Consider the following 6,933-nt stretch of genomic DNA (forward strand, 5'->3'; position numbering starts at 1 on the left):
TTGTTTTTCCCCCACCCTTGGCCTGACCTTGGTTCTCATCACTGTAGCATGCCCATCTCAAAAACCTGGATGAATTTATTCTCTCAACACCCAGTCAGAGAGTACTATCAGCAGTAGTACAGATGTAGAACTAAGGAACAGAAAGACTACCAAGTCAAAGATCACACAGGAAGTCTGTGGCAAAGGCAGAAATAGAACCCAGATCTCCTAGATACCAGACCTCTGCACTAATCACAGGACAATTCATCCTCCCCAGTAAATATACAACTCATCTTCATCCACTGTTCACCATACTAGTTCTGTTGCAAATGAGAAAAGCTTACTATTGACACTAGCATAATTTGACACTATATAACTAGTGCAAACTAAAGCAGATGGTTTAGGGTCCACATACCTAATTGCTGAACAAACTTGGCTCATTCACTGATGAACATGTGCCTCATATGAGGCAGGGGTACTAGACCACAGGGCCAGAGTTTTACAGTTCAAACTGTTCCCAATTAATATTCATCCTCCAATAGGAAAAAGAACAATAGCCACAAATCTCAGAATCCACACAAGCTGTTCCTCAGACATCTCTAGGACTGATTCTGCAATCAAATCTGCTTGAGTAGAAGGGTTCACCTTAGGGGCATCTGACTGCAGGATTACAGTTTAGTCATCAATCTACTTCAACACAGAAATATGGACTCAATTCAGGCCACATTTACTATGGAAGAAAGGGAAGCAATAAAGACTACCAAATGCCACAGATTCCCTAAACAGAGTAGAGGTTTTTTTCCTACTTCCAACAGCTTCAGCACCACTGCTGTAACTCTGCACAAGAAGTTTCACATTTGCAGCTGGGTCCATAATCTAAGCAGTAAGAGAAAAGGAGCAATAAAAAGGATACGAAGTAGGACAACTGCCAACTAAAATAGCAAGTAGGAAGACAAAGATGAACAGAAGCTCAAGCAGTTTTAATTGAGATCATAGCTCAAGCCACATAGATGATGAAAGCCTTGACTTAAAAAACAAAAACCACACACTTACTGAACATAAAAATAGCAATCATCTTGCACCTGCACTTCACATGTTCAAGATAAATTACTGTAGTTCACTCATCTTAAAATCATACTAAAGAAGATCTCTGTGTAGCTCAAAAGCTAGCCTCTCTCAGCAACAGAAGTTGTCCAATAAAAAGATATTACCTCACCCACCTTGTCTCTCTAATATCCTGGGACCAACACACCTAAAACAACACTGCAAACAACTGATATTTTAGGTATATAAGGATCTGTGGTTTTAAAAAAGGTGCCCAGCACATAGAAAATTAGACAAAAAAAATATAATCTTTTTAATACATGAAGACCATTTAAAAGAGGATATGAAGTATGTTCACGTACATGGAAGAACAACACTTTTACAGTTATAGAATATAATGGGATACAGAGCTCAAAACCCAATGGGGACCACACACAAGTGTGAAGTTAAGCACTTAATTAACTCTGGACCCTAACCAGATAACATGACGATAAAAACAAAAGGAGATAAGAGGGTGCGGCAGAAATCTTTACCCCCTATTGCATTCCCCTCCCTTTTAATTTTGAAATCCTTTTCTATTTAACTCCCTCTCACCTGTCTTTGTTTGGAACTCTCATGTTTCCTTTCCCATTCTGAATCATCTTAGCTCTGATATCTTCGCTACTCCCCCACCATGCCACTTCTTGACCTAACTCCTGTCATTCTTCTCCTGGCCCAAATGCCATTACGCTACTGTAGCATTACTAAGCAAAATGACAAAAACAATACTGGCTGCCCAGCGAGTTCTAAGAAAAATATCAACAGGAAAGAGGACTGTCCCGCCCAGAATGGCCTTTCCTCTGGTCAGTCTTTCCCACCATTGCTGTTCCAGCCCCTCCACTAGCAGAGGGAGGGAACGGGGCTGCTGTACCTGGGAAGAAGTATATACATGTCTTTCTTCACCCAACCTTAAAGTATCAGAACCTATAAGCTTTGATTTGTTATCCTTCCACCCAAACGTTAGAGAGACTTAATCAGTCACTTGCCAAAGAGAGCTCCCATCTATGCACATAAAAATGTACTGTAAAATGGCATTTCAATCTTCCAGATGAATGAAATTAAACTAGCATCAGGAGTGAAGATCAAGTTCCCCCATCTTAATTTTGCGAAGTCACTAATTACAGTGCATATGGAAACTAAGAGCTATTCAAATGATGTAGGGTTTTTTTTATTACCCATTTTGTTCCCATTCTGTACTCCAGGTTTCCCCATAGCCTTTGAAATGATTTCTTAAAAATAGACTTGTTTCCTACAACACTGCCATTTATTTAAGATCAGTACCTATGTGAAATAAGCGTCCAGATCTGTGGATCAGACAAAACTTAGAGTCACAACCTAAGGTCAAACCTATGCATGATGAACCAATAATCTATACAGTAAAGGAGCCCCACCTATTGGCATCTAAGAAATACATACTTTTTAAAAAGACACTTATCCAGATACATGACAAACAAAAATTACCATCCCATACCAGATTAGCTATCCAGTCTAATATCTTATCTATTAAAGTCCCCAGAACTGGATAAAGTGGAAGAAACCCCACAATGGATATTATTAGACATGGTCAAAAATATCAGGTTTGGGGTAGGGGGATTTTGAACAAAAAAAAGTGGGCTTCTCTTGGAAACAAAAAAACAAAATTTTGTTTTGAAATTTTCTTTCAACTTTTTTCAATTCAACAAAAGAGAAAACTTAAAATCAAAACCTGAAAAATTAGTTTTGTTTTTTTGTAAAACCTAAAACAAAAATCTAGAAAATTTCCACAAAAACATTAGGAAAAAACAACCTTAAGTTGTTCATTTCTCTCAGCATTTTTCATGGAACATACTACCCATTTTCTGAACAGTTCTAGAAATTACATGTGCCTCCACACCGTTAAGCATTTTAATTTCAACCGTTTTCATCAACTAAGCACAAATAGAGCTGACGAGTTCTGCAAAGGGATAAATCGTTAAAGAAAACCTCAGTGCTGCAGGAGGTGGGTTTGACAGCAATTCCATGGTGATCCAGTCAACAGTGAACCACAATGTTCAGTATGGCGTCAGGAGACACCGTGGACTGCTGAAACTGGAATTTTGGAGATGAAGAGCACTGTGTTAATGTAACAGGCTGGCAGCCTGAAAACCGCATCCTGCTAGCAGAGGATGGCCCTGCTGGAAAATGTTGTGCCTTTTGCTGACTCTCTGTTGCAGGAAGCTCCGTTTACTCCAGCCACTTATAAAGAATGGAAGTGGCTCTCTTGAGAAAAAAGGAGCTGGGGTGTAGGCCAAGCAGTTTTTAAAGAGGAACACTGGGAGCAGCCATGTCTGGGACATGGCTTGAGTTGCATTTTGGGTAGTTTCATTTGGCATAAAACGAAACCTCAGGAAGGGGTTAAGTTTTGACCTACTACAAGTTGTGTGACTAAGATATGGTGCAGGTTTGCGAAGCCACTAGCTTACAAGAAGTTATGTTTTAAGCTTTGGAAGATTTCTTGAGATCTGGATAAGCACAAGAAAAATCCAACTAAGTCAAATAAACATGAAAACAAAGCAAGAATGGGAACATATGTAAGAGAAAGAGGAAATATGATTTTTTAAAAATCCATGCTACCCTTATCCAAGAAAGAACAGAAATTGGTATGCAGCAATTTTTGCTACACACGGTGGGCTCAATACACTGTTTAAAGACTGCATGTAACCCATGTGAGAAATCCTTTTTGTCAAAACCCTCATAAAAGCACAAAGTAAATTAAAAATCCTCTTATCGTGTCTTTTCAAAGCAGAGACTTAGAAATGATCCCAAATAAAAGCCTCAGACCTAGTCAATTCTAAACTTTGGGAGAAGTTCAAAACTGTATGTCAGTTTTGAAGCTCAGGCCTGTCACTACTGAAAAATACATATCAAAAGCTGTGGGTTATCATAAACCTATCTAACGGGAGCGTTCTGAGGCTTAAACAATGAATGTTTATTAAATGTTCTGAGATACTTGAATGAAAGATCCTATGTTGTTCATTCCTTGTGTACCTTAGAAACTCAGCTTGGTTAACAGTCCCCAGAATTGTACATCTGGGGCAGAGCCAGTGCTAGGCATAAGCAGACTAAGCAATTGCTTAGTGCCCCGAGCAACTCAAGGGGGCCCCCATTTGCTTTTTTATTATGTGTGTGGAGGGGGGAAATATTCTTACTTAGGGCTCCCATCTCTTAGCCAGAGCAGAGCATTCCCAGTAATGACTCCAGATACCACAATATCAGTTGCATTAGACTAGATGGACAGACAGACTGCGGAATTTGCCACCCCATTGGTCCAGTGATTGTTCATCTTCAGGACATGCTGCAAAGACTGTTGATTCAACCAGGCTTTTTCTGAGGGAGAGGCATCAAGGCTGGCCTTAGGGGCGGGCCCAGGGTGCCATGGTCAGGGGGCACCATGCAGCAGCACAGGGATGCACACTGCCGGCTGGCAGGGGAGCGCCACAAACTTGTAAAACTGATGCATGGGGGGCGGGGAGTAGATTTCTCCCTGCTTCCTCCCCACAGGAGAATGGGGGGGGGGAGAGAATGGTGACACTTCTTCACCCCCCAACGATCCTCGCCACCCCCATAGGGGGCTCTGATAGGGGAGCAAAGAGCAACGCCAAGCGCTCCATGCATCCAAGTCACTTTCCAAACCCGGGCTGTGCTGTGGGGCGAGCATCAGGAATTGCTGCTCTGCTGCCCTCCTCTTATGCAGCCCAGGGGTGCAAAAATACAATGGTGTCATTTTCCCTAAAATTGGCCCTGCGAGACATTGTGGAAGTTCAGGAAGCCACTGCTTTTCAACAATCAGTACTTCAGGGGTATTTACTTCATTACAGATTTCAATCACACACACCACCACCACCACCACACAGACTAAATAGCACCCATCATTCCTACACCTTGAGTTTCTCAATTGAAGTAGCAAGCGCATTATTGTTCACCTGCGGAGATCAACACTGCAAAACAACCATTGTAAAAATAGCAAACAACAAAATAATCTTATTTCATGAAGAGCTAAGGCAAGAAATATGGTCAGAATGTACCTTTCCAAGCAGTAATTTTATGATAGATTTTAGTGTTGCTGAGAGCCAGATACATAAACCTTAGGGCAGAAGTATCTGCATAAAAGATGTTCCTGATAAATTAAAAATGAAATATAGATTTGATTTATAAACAGGGAGAGTTATGTTAATCTCACTCAGTTAAAACTGACAGCGGTTGGTAAGTGCTTATCAAAGCACCAATATTGAGTACAGAAGGGAGTATAACATGGGTTTTATAAGCGACAACACATCTGGTTCTTATTTAAATGCCTGAAAGGTACCCAAATCATGCTAACCCTCATATTAGCCCCCCCACTGAATACTACACAGCACTCCCCAGAAACACAAATATTATGCATTATCTTCACAAAAGCCAGACTGCTGCAAGAACAGGTAGCAATACTACACCACAAAGCTGCCTTCTACACATCACACCTATACACTTAAGCTAATGTCTGTGAAGTGCTTTTAAAGCACAGCACCATTGTAACTGTTAAGTAAAATATTCACTATTTTAGGTCAGAGCCAGCATCCATGCTCTAAAAACTTAGGGGGAAACCCTGGCTTAACTGAAGTCCAGGGGAGTTTTGCCATAGATGTAAGCAGAGTCAGGATTGGGGATTGGCTGGAGCAGGAACTTAAAAGGGAAAAAATGATATTTATTCTTAAGGTACAGTTGCTTGTCAGATGACGACCCTTTTTCAGCTCTGGCCTCACAACTGCAGAGGAGCAGTAATAACAATGAAAACAACGGAGGCCAGGCGCTCACTGGAGCACTCTGGGCGCAGGAGAACACAGGGATTTCGGCCACAGGGCGAAGCAGGGCGATAGGAACACCGGGCCGATTCCCTGGTTTCTGACAGGTCAAGCTGGCGACAGAGTTTCTCAAGGTTGCTGCCAGGCACCTTAGAGACTTTGCCACAAGTCCTCCTTTTCTTTTTGCGAATACAGACTAACACGGCTGCTACTCTGAAACCTGCCAGGCAAGTGTCTCACTTCAGCTCACTGCCCCCATGTGCCTCTCTCACCTGCACGAGAATAACTGCGCTGGTCTCATCGGCTCCTTCACCGTTTGCCAGGGAACCTGCAATCCCGCGCCGCGCCCTGCGGGCAGCTGCACAAAGCAAGCGGGCAGGGCACCGCCAGCGCACCCCGCTCTAGCACGGAGACCGTCCGCACACTTCGCGGCTGGGGCTGGGGCTGCCGCCCCCTCCCGCCCGTGGTCCGGGCTGCCCTGGGCGGCGGGTTCAGTCCCTCTCCCCGGGCCCCGCCCCAGCTCCTGCGCATGAGGCTCCGGCTGGAGACATGCACCGGGGCTGGTTCTGCCGAGGGTTGCAGCAGCAGCCGCCCCATGCCCAGCTGGGTGGGTTCGCCTCGCCCGGCCCCACTGCCTGGTACCCAGCGCCTCTTACCTCACGGGGACGCGCCCGGCTCGGCCCCGCCGCCGCCCGCAAGCAGAGGCAGCGGGCGCACGGCCGCCCCGGTCCGTGCAGCAGGCGGGGGACGCCCTGGCATTCACCCTGCCCGCCGGAGCAGCAAATCTTCGCTCCGAAGCGGCGGCGTCAGCCGGGGAGCCGCCTGCTGCTCAGCCGAGGGATCGCAGCCCCGGGTGCCGCCCGCCGGGGAATCCGGCCCTCGCGCTCCGGGAGAGGCTGTGCGGGGAGGGGGAAGGGAGCAGCGGAGTAGCCGGGCCAGTAAGGAAGGAAGCCGCTGGGGGGGCAGAGATTGGAGTGGAGGACAGCGCCGCTGACGGGGGAGAGGGAGAAACTAAGAGCTGGCCGGTGAGAGGGACTTGGGGATGGGGACGAGCGGCGGAAAGAGGTGAATT

General features: G+C 45.1%; 1 protein-coding gene across 2 annotated transcripts in view; it reads right to left on the reverse strand.

Moving 5' to 3' along the window:
• Positions 1–6,664, reverse strand: part of PTPRE (protein tyrosine phosphatase receptor type E) — a 285,775-nt gene extending 279,111 nt beyond the window's left edge. Inside the window, exon 1 of one of the 2 annotated variants that reach the window (XM_038409873.2) lies at positions 6,518–6,664. The gene's annotated coding sequence lies outside the window, so the exon portion shown is untranslated. Of the gene's footprint in view, positions 1–6,133; positions 6,290–6,517 lie in introns of those variants that run through there. The other variant, XM_043519350.1, reaches the window with a different exon arrangement.
• Between the last annotated feature and the right edge of the window lie 269 nt (positions 6,665–6,933).

Source organism: Dermochelys coriacea, chromosome 7, assembly GCF_009764565.3.
Source record: "Dermochelys coriacea isolate rDerCor1 chromosome 7, rDerCor1.pri.v4, whole genome shotgun sequence".
In the NCBI taxonomy this organism is placed as follows: Eukaryota; Metazoa; Chordata; order Testudines; family Dermochelyidae; genus Dermochelys; species Dermochelys coriacea.